Raw genomic sequence first — 15,867 nt, 5'->3', positions numbered from 1 at the left:
AAGTTACTGATGTCAATTCTGTAAAAACATATTCTGATGGGGGGAGAAAAAAGATGAATAAGAGGCTACTTTAAGGTACAAGGACACCATGGAATGCATATGTAGAAATAAATATCCTCATTTTCTCAGGGAACAAGAGCAACTCAATATGCTATGCACCTTATGGAACTTTTTAAATAGGTGACCATATGCCATTATATTAATGTAGAAACTGAGGCTAGAGTGCATGGCAAGATCTGGACGTGAAATCAAGTATAGCTTATTGCAAAACTAATGTCTCCCCCTCTATGTGCCCTATCTCAAGAGTACAGGACACGCCATGATTAAATGGCAGAAAGGACAAGAATGAGCAATGAGAAAACTGTATGAATCCAAAGTAGGCTCTGCTCGATGCATCTACTGAAAGATCAAGAACCTACTGGAGTGTGCAGATGCTGCCCTTAAGAGACCTGCTTTCAAAATTTGGCCCTGATGTATGGTCTTGGATAATTTATTTTTATTTTATCATCTTAAACTTTAGTTTGAAAATTAAAAATTGGTTGTTTTTGGTGTAAAAATAGTGTATAATTACTAAATGGTAACTTTTAGCTCTCATGTTCTTCTTACTACTACAAACATACCTGGTCTTCACCTAGCTGGGAAATTAGGCTCAGGAGCAGTGAGGTATCTAACCAGTTTGTTTCATTCTGGGCTTTAACTATGACACATTCTTTCTGAAAGCTCCAGTCAAGTCAGTTGCTTAGTGGTAATTTTTTCTAGTATAAAAAGATTGACTGGACTCTCTTGACTTGTTCTTTGTAGCTAAAGAAGTCTAGAGGGAGGTGGCAGCAAGTGCCCTTGCTTTTTCAACTGCAGAAAGAAATGATTTTCTGAAGTGATTTTTTTGTTTAGTTGTTTTGTAAGACAGTAGCAAAGGCTTCACTAGCACATGTTTGTTGGCTTCATGAGAGGGAGAGAGACTGGCATTTTTTATCAAGTTTGACTGGAGGCTGATGTTATTGAGCTACTGGTTTTCATGTGCCTGGTGGTCAGTTCCCACAGTAGGTGCTCATGTTTCTTGCTCAGATAATTACTTAAAACATATTTATGGGAATTAACCAAACTGAATATACTCCGGAGCCCATAGGCTCACGCCAGCACCCCAGGCTGTTCATGGTCAGAGCAGAGCCCATTAGAAGCTGACAAAGGACAGAAGGTGAGCTGGGAACTAGGAAAATGTCATTTAGGCATGAAAATCAAGAAGAACCAAATACTCAAGCCCAAGGCTCCAAATAAATTAGAGTGAAATAATGAAAAACAGGCAACATAGCTCAAGGAAATTGAATCCTCCACTCCCTGCCTGCCTCTGTTTATGTGCCCCACCGGTAATTGACCATTTAGGAGCTGATTTGAGCTTTACAGCTGTCATAACAGTCAAGTGCAGGGCAATCCATCATCCCATTTCAATCTAAGTCAGTAAGGTTCACTTCGGATGCTCCTGATTCAATGCTGCACAAACACAGGCTCTTGTGCCATCCCTGTCCATCCTGCTCTGCTTCTTCCTCATCCTGCAGACCAGGGTCAGCCTAACAAGAGCACAGCCACATGTTGGAAAAAAAAAAAAAAAAAAGGAGCGAAGACTCCAGAGGAATCCAAGTCCATTATCAGATAGTATCTCTGGTGTATGTGTGTGCGTGTGTGTTCAACACAGTGAAAAAGCCTGGACAGATATAAAGATAGTTCATTTGAGCTGCGTGACTCTCTGCTATATTTTATATTGGGATTAACTACTTCCACATCCCTCTTTTCACATCTCTGGTACCCATGAACCTCACATTAGGAAGGTTTTTATTTTTTCAGTGTGTCTCTGAAACTTCTCTAGTTCACAAACTATATGAAAGGAATCAGACTCTTTTAAATATCTGTAGTTGGGTTCGCATGTGATGTTTCTCATTGAAATGCTGTTCCCACTGTTTTATCTTTGCCTGGCTTCTCCCCCATTCCAGAGTCCACATATCACCTCTTCTGGTGACGAGTTACCTGGTACATCCCTCTACCTGCCCTAATCTACACATGCATGCTGGGCAGTGCAGATCACAGCCTTTCTACCTAAATATGATATTGACACTTTTTATAGACTCTGCTCACACCTAGCTACTTTGAGCAGCATCTCAATCTCCAACATACCTAAAACGGATGGTTCACTACCGATCCCTTCCCTCCACACACGCGTCCACTCAGTCTGTCTCAGAATTTATTGCCAACATTCACCCAGGAGAGAAACTTGACCTCATCTTAATTACTTCTTATCCCCCATCCTTTACATACCTCAAGTCCTATCTATTCTAACTCTTTAACACCAACACAGTTCCTCTACTTTTCCATAAACCAATCATCAGTTCCTATGTTCAAGGCATTGTGACTCCTAGGGCATGCCCTGCTGTGCCCTTCTTGCCTCCAGGAAGGTGCTGTCTGGGGATCTTTCTGTGGCACCGTTGCGATACTGTCACCACCAGGCCTTGAAAATGTTAGTTCTGTCTGTGCTTCAGAGGCTCAACCTCCAACATGACTTACCTGGCCTGTTTTAGTTCATCCTGCTTAATTTTTAGGCTCCTCTTTTACTATATCTTTTCAATTCCATAATATACTCCTACAGAAATTATATTTTAAATTTATTAAGTACCTCCCCTTTTTTTAATGTGTCCTAGACCTTTCTGCCTGAAAGATCCTTACCCTTCTTTCCTGACTTGCCCACTCCTTCTCATGTTCCAGGTTTTGTTTTGGAGTCACCCCTCTTAGAAGCCAACCTCAGTTTTCAAAGATTTTTTGTTGCTCATTTTTTGTTTTTGTTTTGCTTTGTCTTTTGGATGATACACAATCTATCCTAACATGATGACATCTGTTCCCCTGTCCTGGCATCCATCACTGCTCAGTGCTTTTGCTTATTTCAAGTTTGTCTTATGACTCTGTCCTGCTTTCTGTAAAGCTGAGGATATGTCTGTATTATTTATTGTTGCAGGAGCCAGCACAAAGACATATTAAGTACTTAATCAATGGATGCTACAATAATTATCCTTTCTTACATTCAATAATTCTGCAAAGCATTATGTCCATTTTACAGGGTGGAAGTCCAAGGCTTAATGAAAGTCAGGATGTTCCCAAGATCAAGTAATTATTAAATGGTGAAGTAGGAATTAAAAGTGAGCTATTTCGGGATCCCTGGGTAGAGCAGCGGTTTGGCACCTGCTTTTGGCCCAGGGCGCGATCCTGGAGACCCGGGATCGAATCCCACGTCGGGCTCCCGGTGCATGGAGCCTGCTTCTCCCTCTGCCTATGTCTCTGCCCCTCTCTCTCTCTCTCTGTGTGACTATCATAAATAAATAAAAATTTAAAAAAAGGAAGGTCTTAATAAATAAATAAATAAATAAATAAATAAATAATAAATAAATGTGAGCTATTTCTGTTCTTAAATTATATGCTTCTATATTACAATAAACTGCCTTTATAATTCATAAAGTGATATAGTATGTGAATAGTGGTGTCATAGGGATATCTATATCATCCGTCAAAGCTGTCATTGTTTTATATGGGAAAGTACTTTGCAGATGTGAGAATTTTAAGGATTTGGGGATACAGGGATTATTCTGGATGGGCCCAAAGTGTGATGATCATTATATCTTAGAGGGAAACAGAGGGAGATTTTACTATGGAAGAGGAAGAAGGGGATGTGTAGGTTAGAATGATGTGAGGAAGGAGTCACAAGCCAAGGAAGGTAGGCAGCTTACAGAAGTTAGAAAAGGCAAGGAGACAGATCTCCCTGCTAGTGCCTTGCCTTTCCCAATAAAACTGATTTTGGACTTCGGACCTCCAGATCTGTCGCAGAATAAATGTTATTTTGGCCTCCATATTTGCAGTAACTTTGCAGCAGCAATAGGAAACTAATAAAGTACATATGAAAAAAAAGCAAGTATACACAATATATATTTGATTATATGTGAAAAGCGTGTATTATCATTAAATTCAACCTCTTGAATGGCCCTCTTCATACCTATGTAATTCAGTTTTAGCTGTATTCGTCAACTAAATGGAAGGCCACACATTTCCCTGGAAAGCATGAATTTAAAAAAAAAATTACTTAAGAGATATTACATTTTAAAAAGAAATTATTTTATGGCTTTCTTCTTATGTTTTTCTAATAATCAAATTTAAAAGGATGGGAAAGCAAAGATAAATCACAGCTTTCAACAAATCATGTGCATTCTTCACCGAGATGACAGAATTATCCCCGGCTATCTCGATACTTGCTTAAGTACAAGTTGTTGCTTGAAGATTGCCGTTGTCCTCCATGCTGAGTTAGGTTTCACATTATACTGTGTAAGGACACCTAGCTAGTAAACTTCAGGTAAAGGGGTGGTGCTATTGTCACCACATCCCCCTGGCACACTCCCACGTTCAGTAAGGTCTGGAGCTGGGGCCAGGGGTCTGCCATTTCCTTCTCGAGGTGGGCACTCATTTCTGGCCAACCTCCTGCATTCCCTACACGCTTCCCCTCATTCATTTTTGTGTGAGAAGTTCCTGATACATCTCTTCATCTCCTAATTACGTCCTTTGCCAATGTCTCAGTTCATCTCTCACTGGATTAATCTTAAGAGCATTCCACCTGCCGCCAATAGCTCCCTATGCCCTGAGAGTAAATGCCAAAGTCCCTCCAGTGACCTGCAAGGCCTCGTATAAATGCGCTGCCTCACACACATTCTGAGTCACACACATGATCTCCTAGCTGGACTTGGAGCCTCCGGGCACACTTCTGCCTCAGGAGGTGTGTGTTTCCTGTTTCTCTTCCTGCATGTTCCTCCCACAGATGTCCACATGGTTCACTGTCTCACCTCCTTCCAGTCTTTCCATAAACATCACTTTATTAGTAAGGCTTTTCTGACAACACAAGCTAAAGTCACAATTCCTTCAAACACTTTCTATCTGCTTCCCTTGCTTCAGTTTTCTCCTTAGCATTTACCACCAGCCAGTTGACAACATAGCACTTAGTCACCTCATGTGTGCGGTCTGCCCTCTCACCGGGATAAGCTCTCTCAAAGCAGGTTTTTCTCTTTGCTGTGTTCAGTGTTGTGGTCTCAGTTCCCTGGACAAGACCTAATAGAGATATATAAAAATTGGTTAAGGAAACAATTTTGTAACCAGCCTCTCTTTACTCTGTCTAATCATCACATAGTATATTTTACCTTTGAAAAAATTCAAACATAATATCAGGTCCTCCATGTTTGAAATTCATTAGTGGTTCTCCACTAAGGAACAAGGTAAAATGCTTATTTTTTTATTTGGATGTACAAGTGACTCTGTGATCAGGTCTCAATTCTACCTCCTCATCATGCCTCTCCATCACATGCACAAGAACCGACTACATACTTGTTACAGCTTGTCCCCATTTGCTGTGGCTGGCCCATATTCAGTGCCTGATATGCTCCTTCCCAGTGAGTTTACCTAACAAAGCCTTCCCTCACCTCTCAAATCAGCTTGAACGCTACTCTCCAGAAGATGAGCTGTAGTTGTCTTTAGTATTAACATAGAAAGATCACTCTCAGATCCCAAGGTAATGTATCTGCCTGTGCCTGCCTCTCTCAATAGGTGAAACTTCGCTTTAAAGATTAGATTAGATCTTAGTCGGTCAGCAAAATGCTTACATATGTTTAATAAAGAATAATTGTTTGAATTGAATAAGTGAGGAAGGCATTACCTCGATTCTGGGGATTTAGAGCAGTTTATCCACCCCTTCCCCCCAAACTTTTTCATGTCATGGCATACACAGAAATTTTGTATGTACTATCCCAAGAATAAGTAATGGAGGCTGCCCTTGGAGGACGAGACTAGTCTGGGGATGTTAGTTACCCTACACTCAGATCTCTGCCTATCTGAAACTCACGTGAAGCACCACAGATGAGACACTCTGGACTGAGTGACTAAAACCCCAGTAGGAACTAATTTTTATGCCCTCTGTGCCTCACTCTTGCTTAATAAGCTTAGAAATCTTCCCTGTGTTGGATTTCAGGTCTCACAGTTAATAACAAAGCCAGGACTTTCCCCACTCTGCTCTTTCAGCCCGAGCTCTGTGACCCTATTCTTTCCAATGACCCCTCCGACTTAAGGAAATGTGTAGATACAAGTTAGTAACAGTGTAAATGTACTTTTAAACATCATATACATTCGAATAATTTATAGAATATATTTTTAATTATAGTATCCAGACTTAAACAGAAACCTCAGATACTACTGCTGTTTCTTGTCAGCCACTAGATTATGTGGTGGCAAGTGTCTGTAAAGAGTCAAGCATAAGACAGTATAAGAGGACAAGGCAGAGTTTTATCATTATTAAAGAATGAGCCAGAAGTAAATAAAATTGAAAAATGCAAAACAGGTAAGTAATTATTCAACTCTTAAGACATTTAGCCTACACCAATTACAAATATTACATATTTTGGGGGGGATTTATAGTAATCCTTTGTTCAGACAAAATGCAGCCTGATTTTTGTGTGAATTCTGCATGTGGGCTATGGTTGCATTTAACCCTGAATTTTATTTTCACTTACCTTTTATGCCAAGCAAAGGATACTGTTTATTTTGTGTATTCCCTCACATCCAAATGAGAAACGTGACATTTACCAGAAATTTGACTACCTAGACTGAAGGCTATTATGTGCCTCACCCTGCATTTATAAACAACATGAAGTTTTTGGTGTAAAAAAATATATATATATTCCTTACTTCTCCTGATTTCCATATTCCTTCTCCTGATTTCCATATTCCTAAGTATATCAATGAAAAGGAAACCCCCATGTGCTCTAATTACCTACCTACACATGCAGTACTTCATCCTACAGCATCTAAAGAGGTCTCATAAACAAAGATATTAAACTTAATATTATAAAGAACCAACTTTTCCCCCTGGAGCAAGGATTTTACTTTTTAATAGTATTTCATACATTTCACCCAAATCATTGCAAGGAGAACTACATAAAAACAAATTTAAAAAGAAGAATTTCTCTGGTGGATACAGATGAGGGGCTCTGAGGCTAGTGTGTTCAGAGTCCTCTTCTCCTATTCTGAGGCACTTTTGTTATATCTTGAAACTCCATGAAGCATGATTGGAAAATCAAATGGCTTTTCTGTGACTCTTGTTCATGGTGGAAAAAATTACAAATATGGGAAGGTAGTGGAGACCCTATATAGCTTTCACAGAATTGCCCACCTGGAGTGATACAGTTGGTTCTGGAAGTTAAAAAGTCAAATGGGGGGATCCCTGGGTGGCTCAGCGGTTTAGCGCCTGCCTTTGGCCCAGGGCGCGATCCTGGAGTCCTGGGATCGAGTCCCGCGTCCGGCTCCCGGCATGGAGCCTGCTTCTCCCTCTGCCTGTGTCAAAAGGAACAAACAGGAGCCATCAGCCTTGGGCAGGGGCCTATAGGTGGTCTGGAGCAAGGAATGCACCTAAGGCAAACTGAGAAACTTCCAGGAACACACAGAAATGGTGCTAAGATGACTCAGGCAGAGAGGAGATGAGAAACAGGAAAATGCAAAGGATACTCAGGAAGGAGGCACAGGTGACCACAGAACAGCACCTTGAGCAGACAAGGGCAGCATGGGGTGGGCCCTTCTGTCAGGAAGAGAGAACAGACTAAACAATAATGAGATTTTATGCTTTCCTAATTCCCTGGAGCTTCCAAAGCTCAGATGTTGCTTTGTTTCCATTGGCTGCTGCACAGGTGTGGGAATTTATGGTACAGAGGAATTGCACCTTAAAAGTGCTTTAAGTTTTAAAAAAATCAGAACAAACAAAAAGCAGAAACAGATTTATAAATACAGAGAACAAACTGATGGCTGTCAGAGGGATAAGGATGGGGGATGAACAAAATGGGTGAAAGGGAGTGAGAGGTGCAGGCTTCTAGCTATAGAATGAGTAAGTCAACAGGATGAAAAGTATAGCATAGGAAATTAGTCAATGATATTACAATCATTATGTGGGGACAAGCTACGCTTGTGGTGGCCATAGTAGAACATATAGAGTTGTCGAGTCACTATGCTGTACACCTGAAACTAATGTAACATTGTATGCCAATTATACTTCGATTATAAATAAGTAAATAAATAATTATGGAAAATTTAAAAGGTAAAGTAACAAATCTCCTTAGAGTCAAAGTAAAAAATCTTAAGAAATATACTGTTTGGGCCATTGGTATACCTTATTAGTGAGCTCAACCAGAGTGATCTATTCCCAATGTTGGACAGACTACTATGTCCTCAATTATGTGTCAGAACAAGTAGCTGACTTGGTCCAGGGCACATGCTCACAATTTCCCCCACTATATAAATTGTTACTTTTATAATTGGTTATTTTATTTGAGGTAGAAATCTTGACTTCCGGGACGCCTGGGTGGCTCAGTGATTGCGCGTCTACCTTTGGCTCAGGGAGTGATCCCCGGTCTGAGGATCAAGTCCCGCATTGGGCTCCCTGTGAGGAGCCTGCTTCTCCCTCTGTCTGCTTCTCGCCTCTGCTTCTCTCTCTGCTTCTCTCTCATGAATAAATAAATAAAATCTTAAAAAAAAGAAATCTTGACTTCAACTCTCACAAACTAGAAACTAAAACATATAAAATTGTACTCTGAAACTGCAAATGAATTTGTTTCCCAAAATTGAAAAATTATCTCACTTTAGGATGGCCCATTATGGTGGATGCCTGTCTCTCTCACTATTGGTAACTATTCATTACAGAGTCAGTTACTTACATGAATCAGTGTATGCTCAGGACATCACAAATGTCACAGTTCCAAACTGAAGTCACAGGTCTGAGAAAGTAGATCATGAGAGACATTCAAAGACAGAGAGAAATTATCCCTGTCAAGAAATTTCTTGGGTGGCATCCACCGGTAAAAGGGATACAGTTATCAAGGCTGGAAAACCAGGCCAGATAAGTGCAGTGTGGGACCATGAGGCCCTACACGCATGTATCTGTGAGAAGTGAGGTGTGAAGGAAAGGTTCTAAATTCAGACCAGGTAACGGCAAGTGATCTAAGTAGGCCAAAGATTGACATAAAAGATGCTTTGGAGGAAGTAGAACAAGTACCAGAGAGAGTATATTAGTGAGTTCCTAGAAAGCAACTTTCCTTCCATTTACAGTTATTTATCCTTCAGTTAAAGAAAATTAAAAAGAAAAGTGGTATTTTGAACCAGACAAATAGAAACAACTTAATAACAACCTAAAGGACAGAGTATTTAAACATTTTCATTACTTATATTTAGCATCAAGGGCTTAAAAATTCTTTGCTGTATATGGATACAGATGCATGATAGATTTATATTTTTATCTATTATCTATAGAAACATATACTTAATTTTGTAAGAATTTTTCAAGTGCTGCTTATTTTCTGAATTTGAATAAACTGATAGTAGCTTAAGGATATTCATCTAATTTTATGAAACATTTTCCTCTGGGTTATGGGAGTCTCTTGGAACTCTGGTTCCAAGAACGGTGCAAGAATGCAGCCAGAGTCACAAAACAAGTACCAGAACTCACAAGTCTCCAGGTTCTCTTTCTGTGTGTCTTTGATGCTTCTGTCTGTAAACCGTTTATGCTCCTCTCTGTCTATAAACCAGCCTTCTCCACTGCTCACTCCCAAGGCAGAAGAGTGTTGTGTTCTATAGTCAGGATTTTTCATGTCTGCTCCATGTGAGAAGCTCAGTCTTCGACTGGACCTTCTTGGTATGGGTTCATATTTCCAGGGAAAGGCTCTTACTCGCTCAATTCAGGTGGGATTTCGCTCCCAACTCTGATAAACAGTGGTATAAATGTGACTGCTGGGCACAACCCAATTAATTGTCTTACAATCTTTAGTTGGTGGTCTAGGGGAAGTAAGTGTCCAGAGAAGGAAAAGCATGAATAAGACCCACACTGCCAAAGGTATGCAGTATAAGGGATACAGAGAATTTTAGAAAGCTGTCACAGAGATTGGCCTTCTTAGCGACTCCCTTCCCACCCAAACAAAGTCTTGTCCAAACTTCTGGAAGGAAGACGGTTAAGTATAATAAGACAGTTTTATGCAAAAATTAAGATATACACAAGAAGTGAGCACAGGGCAGCATTCTTGGTATGGTGATTGTGACAACCAAAGGTATGTGGTTGTGTGTATGTGTGTGTGTGTGTGTGAGAGAAAGAGAGTGTGTGTATGTGTTCACTTATTGAGTGGTGGGAGGCAGCAGCTGTGTACTGGTCCTCAGCCAGGTGACCTCGGTGTGGTAGCAGCATGGTCTACCGCCACATCCTTTGGTAGGAAGTAGCTATAAAGCCTTCATGAGTGACATCAATGAAAGTGACTATTTTACTGGAAGGAGAGATAAGTGTCAGATGCTATACAGCAGCAAAAAGGACATATTCAGGAAGACCTGGAACTAACTCTCAGAGTCTCTGAAATCACTTGAGAGTCTTGGAACATCAGGGGTTTGGAAGGCATGGCCGTTCTGCATCTGCAGGGTGCAGATGACTCCAGATGAAGCTTAGCATGATTTTCCTCTCTGTTCACCTTGAGTCTAAGGAACTGGCTATCATGGCGCATTTCAATTTTCTGATCACTCTTTACTTAATGAGTAACTATCCTTGAGGTACCTAGCCTTTTAGATCTCCTAATTTGCTATTGTTAATTGCTTCTAATCTGAAGCTGAAAAAGACTTTTTTTTTTTTTTTTTTCTCTGTGACAACAGTGAAGCTGCTTCCATTGTGAAGCCAGGCAGTGCATGGCAATAGAGACTTTGGAGCCTGGGCACAGGATGAGAATTTTACCTGGCAGTAAGCAGAGGTTTTGAACCCAATCCCACATAACAGTGCTGAACTGGAAGGTTCTGGTCTAGCTACACTTTCCCTCTTCCATTTAAGAAAAGCCATCCATTCCTCTGATCCCTAAATTCTACATCTGTAGAGTGACATTGTTTTTACTTTCTGTGTCCTATCCAGGAAGTACATGTTACAATCAAGGGAAATGCTAGGTATGTGGAGGACGCAGTGCCATTGTATTCGGTTACTAATTGGTGGAATTTGTTCTGAGAATCAGATATCCCAAAGCCCCAGCAAATGTTAAATCACTTGCCAGATTTTCATAGAAGAAAGGATCCTATACCAAAACCCACCATTTTTAGGCAAGCCTGATGAAGCTAACATCTTCATTAGCTGAAGGGAAAGGAGAGAGGCCAAGAGGAGAATTCTGGTTGCACACAGCTTTCCAAGGCTTCACTTCTGCTGATTGAGTGGAAAGAATCAGGCATAAGATGGAAAAGGGGGAGTTACTGGGTCCCCACTTGTCAGAAAAAAAAAAAAAAGGAAAAAAGCCTAGGGGTTAGCAGCTTAAAAACATAAATAGGTAGGAGGAAGAATTCTTTGAAAGATCCCTAAGGCAGAAAAATAGGAAACCACAGACTGCCATTGGTTGAAGTTTTTTTTTTAATATTTTATGTATTTATTAATTCATGAGAGACACAGAGAGAGAGAGAGAGAGAGAGAGAGAGGCAGAGACATAGGCAGAGGGAGAAGCAGGCTCCTCACAGAGAGCCCGACTTGGGACTCAATCCTTGGTCCCCAGGATCAGGCCCTGAGCTGAAGGTGGCGCTAAACTGCTGAGCCACCTGGGCTGTCTGAAGGTTTTTTTTTTTTTTTTTAAGATTTTATTTATTTATTCATGAGAGACACACACACAGAGAGGCAGAGACACAGGCAGAGGGAGAAGCAGGCTCCATGCAGGGAGCCTGACGTGAGGACTTGATCCCGGGTCTCCAGGTTCATGCCCTGGACTGAAGGCGGTATTAAACTGCTGAGCCACCCGGGCTGCCCAAAGATTTTTATCCCAACAAACAAAATTGCTAGGAAGCCTCTGCATGGTTGGAAGGACTAGAGTCTTCAGTGAGGAATATTTGCCTACTTTTCACCATGAGAAGAACAAGAGCAAAATGATTGAGGAGATCAGGTGCTATTTTATTTATGCTTTTATTCTTTATTTGATGACCCTTGAGAAACATTTGGTGGTAGGATATATATACAGCTAATTTCAAAGGTGTAATTTTGGATAAACTATTTATCCAGCTAAAATATGCAGGCTCCTTTGTCCTTTATAGAGAGGCAAAGTCAGTTCTTCTACACTAATCATGATTTCGTAGCAACTGAGAGTCGACACTCTTACTTTGCAGCATCCTTACTTGGACACCAGTACTCAATTCTAAAATATTTCAGAAATGTAAACTAAGATACTAGTGAAAGAACATATTCAATAAGCACTTTGATAATTAAAAAAGTAAATCTACAGAGATGTGATAGTTAATTCTACAATGGACTATAAAAATAATGATAATAGTAATATTCAATGACATTTGTGGAACAACTGTTTGGTACTGACTTGTAATGTTTTTTGTATCACTGTATTCAATTCCTTTAGAAATCTATGAACTAGATAACCAATTATTTCCCTTTCTTAGATACAGGAATTGAGATGTTAAAAATTTGGCTCAAGGCAACACTACCAGGAAATCATGTGGTAGAGACCCATCTCACACTTTGGTCTGTCTGACCCCACAGGCACAAGGCTTTACTCACTGTCTGACAATGGGCTGAGAGCACAGGAATCCCTACATAGTTAGCCTCAGGCCTACACCAAATTCTAAATTCCATTTAAATTTCACTTTGGATCTATTGACTTTCCACCGTAAGGCCAGCTATTTGCCATCAACAATTGCTAACTGTGATTTTCTTCCCACACTAAAAATTCCCTAGCTGAGGTTAAGTAACTGCCATCAGTAAGTGGAAAGTTTGGTCAGGAGATGGCTGCAATTCTTTTTTTGGTTATATCCAAAAAATATATCCTGATACCCTTTGGTATCAGAGCGTGTAAATCAAGGGAAGGCATCAGAAAGGGAGACAGAACGTAAAGACTGCTAACTATGGGAAACGAACTAGGGGTGGTGGAAGGGGAGAAGGGCGGGGGGTGGGAGTGAATGGGTGACAGGCACGGGGGGTTATTCTGTATGTTAGTAAATTGAACACCAATAAAAAATAAATTTAAAAAAAATCAAGGGAAGGCAATACTGAAAAAGACTTATTCTCCACTGCTTGTGAATTACTCTGCTACCACCTTTCTGAAGAAATCAAAGACTTATCACATAGAAGACTCAAAAGTCATTTTTTTTTTATTTCTGAGTCCTATTGCAAATATTAATGTGCTGCTTTGCCTTCCTGCTGGGTTGAACAGGAATGATGGCAAATGAAGAGAAAATCACTGATGTTCTCTAGCTGGCAGGGGTTTCTCTGTACACTGACTCTTTTAGACCATATGCCCATTTATCTGCACCTTTTTTTTTTTCTCATATCTATTAGGATGATTTACTTCTGTTAGGGAATCTAAGGGAGGAGTGAGCCATAAACTGAGCATTTCTTAAACCACGGCTACAAGCTGAGACTCTGTGGGAATGCTATGTCTACTCATAACGGACTGCAGAGGGGATTGGAGAACTGAGAAGCTGGGATTGGAGAACTGAGAAGCTTAGGAGACGCACACTTACCATAAGCTCACAGCTGGCTGCACATTTGTCCTATCAGGGAAGGGAGAAGATGGCTCTAGAGAGTATTCACGCAGGAGCCTTGCTGGAGGTGCATGGTGTAGTGCTTAAGAACACGGGCTCCTGAGCAAGTCCACCTGAGCAAAACAACAATAATGATAACTGTGTACCAAGACATATGCATGAATAAGTTCAGGTAAAGCCTTTAGAACAGAGTCTGGTACACAATAAGCACTGTATAAGAATTTGCTATAATTATTACAACTACAGACTACCCTTACCATCATTATTAATGATACAGAATGAAATAAAGAAGTAAATATAGATTTATACTTGTATTTTCATACAGAAGTGTGTTTAAGTCATGTTCTCCTGCAACCTTTTTTCTAAAACCCTTTCCCCCGCTGCACCCTGGGGCAAGGAACCTGGCGCCGCTGCAGCAGGGGCCCCTGCCGCCTACCCTGGAGCTCTTCTAGGATGTACTGTCCCCCTACTCCTGGCTGGGCTTCGAGGTCCTGTGCCGGTATAAGAACATCTGGAACATCAACCTGCAGTTGCGCCCAGCCTCATTGCAGGGATCATGAAAGGCAGCAGAAACCAGCTGCCAGCTCTGCTTCCCCGCAAAGCCCAATACCTGAAAAATGACATTAGACTCCGAGGACAGCATGTCCAGGTTCCTATGCAGTTCCCCAAGGATTTCTTCTTTGTGATCCTTGAAAAAGGAAGTTTATCAGCCATGAGATTCCTCACTGCCGTGAACATGAAACACCCAGAGATGCTGGAGGAAGTGTCCAGGGAACTATGGATGTGTGTCTGGTCACGGGATGAAGACATCACAGAACCTCAGAGCATGTTAGCCGCTGCAGAGAAGGCCGGCATGTCTACAGAACAAGCCCAGGGACTTCTGGAAAAGATCGTAACACCAAAGGTGAAAAACAAGCTCAAGGAGAACACTGAGGCATCCGGCAAATATAGGGCCTTTGGGCTGCCAGTCACTGTGGCCCATCTGGATGGCCAAACCCACATGCTATTTGGCTCTGATCGGATGGAGTTGCTGACACACCTGCTGGGAGAGAAGTGGATGGGCCCTGTGCCTGCAGCCATAAACCCCAAACTTTAAGTATAGCCAGGGAAAGCCTATAGGGATGAAAAAGCAGACCATCTGCTTACCCTTCTTCCACTGTGTGACACATCTCTTGGGGCCTGATTTCTCTGTCTGATAGAGGATCCTCCGTGGCCCTGAGAGATGCCATGTAGGGGGCTTCCTGGTGCCCCAAACTCTGCTCTCCTTCAGAATAAACATAATATTTCTGGGGGGAAAAAAAAACAAATCTTTCCCCCTCTATTCATGTACAGATGCATCCTTTTGTTTTAGCTATCGGGACATATATCTTAATTTTTTGGTATATTTTTTGTTGGAGTTCAATTTGCCAACATATAATATAACACCCAGTGCCCATCCCATCAAGTGCCCCTGTCAGTGCCTGTTACCCAGTCACCCCATCCCCCCGCCCACCTCCCCTTCCTCTACCCCTTGTATATCTTCATTTTAAAAAGCAATTGCTGCAACCATTTGTGAAAGAAGAAAAAAATAGAGGGGCTCCAATTCTTTAATGGAATGTGATGTGATTGAGTCAGAACCTTTCATTATAGGGACTGGAGGTTGGCAGAGTCTCTGGGGCTCAGCACTGAGGATCTTCAAGTGTGGTTGTCCCACCAATCAACCCCTCACCCCTGGTATGCTCTCTTTTCAATTGCACTGAGGTTACCTTCTGACCAAAGTAGAAGAAATTGGACCAGTTGAACATTTTTTTGAATTGTTATGGGATGCCGCACTTCCAAATTACACACCTCAGTATCAAGTGTAGTTTCTGGCACATAAGAGACACCTAGAAATTTATTATGGCTGAATGACTATGTGTCCCTATAATCAAAACTTTCCTCCATCTTCAAAGCTTGGTAAGGAAGAGTCGCAGAGACCAAGCCTACAAGGGTCATTCCAGGGCCATCTTGTCAATGGGAGTCCCTGGCTCAGGAAAATAGCTTGTTTGGACCACAAAACAGGTAACAACCTGGATATTATTGTAGTGCTGGATGTGGCAGGATTTCAGGATCTGATGTCATCTGATACCTCCAATCTTTAGCCTGCTTACTATATTCAGAGTCCATTCCTTTAAAACAGCTTTCTACTTGTGTGACTTACCTAAGGAGTTGGATAACAGTGTCCAAATTCCTATAATTTCTGAGATATAGTGCTATATTTTTAATAAATAAACCATATTCAGTTTCACATAT

At 41.1% G+C, this 15,867-nt stretch overlaps 1 pseudogene; it reads left to right on the top strand.

Moving 5' to 3' along the window:
• Positions 1–6,395: 6,395 nt before the first annotated feature.
• Positions 6,396–14,717, top strand: LOC112652448 (glutathione S-transferase kappa 1-like; annotated as a pseudogene).
• Positions 14,718–15,867: the final 1,150 nt, after the last annotated feature.

This window comes from Canis lupus, chromosome 19 (assembly GCF_003254725.2).
Source record: "Canis lupus dingo isolate Sandy chromosome 19, ASM325472v2, whole genome shotgun sequence".
Taxonomy (NCBI): Eukaryota; Metazoa; Chordata; class Mammalia; order Carnivora; family Canidae; genus Canis; species Canis lupus.
The sequence above is the reverse complement of the archived record's forward strand: the minus strand, read 5'-3'. Positions and strand labels throughout refer to the sequence as shown.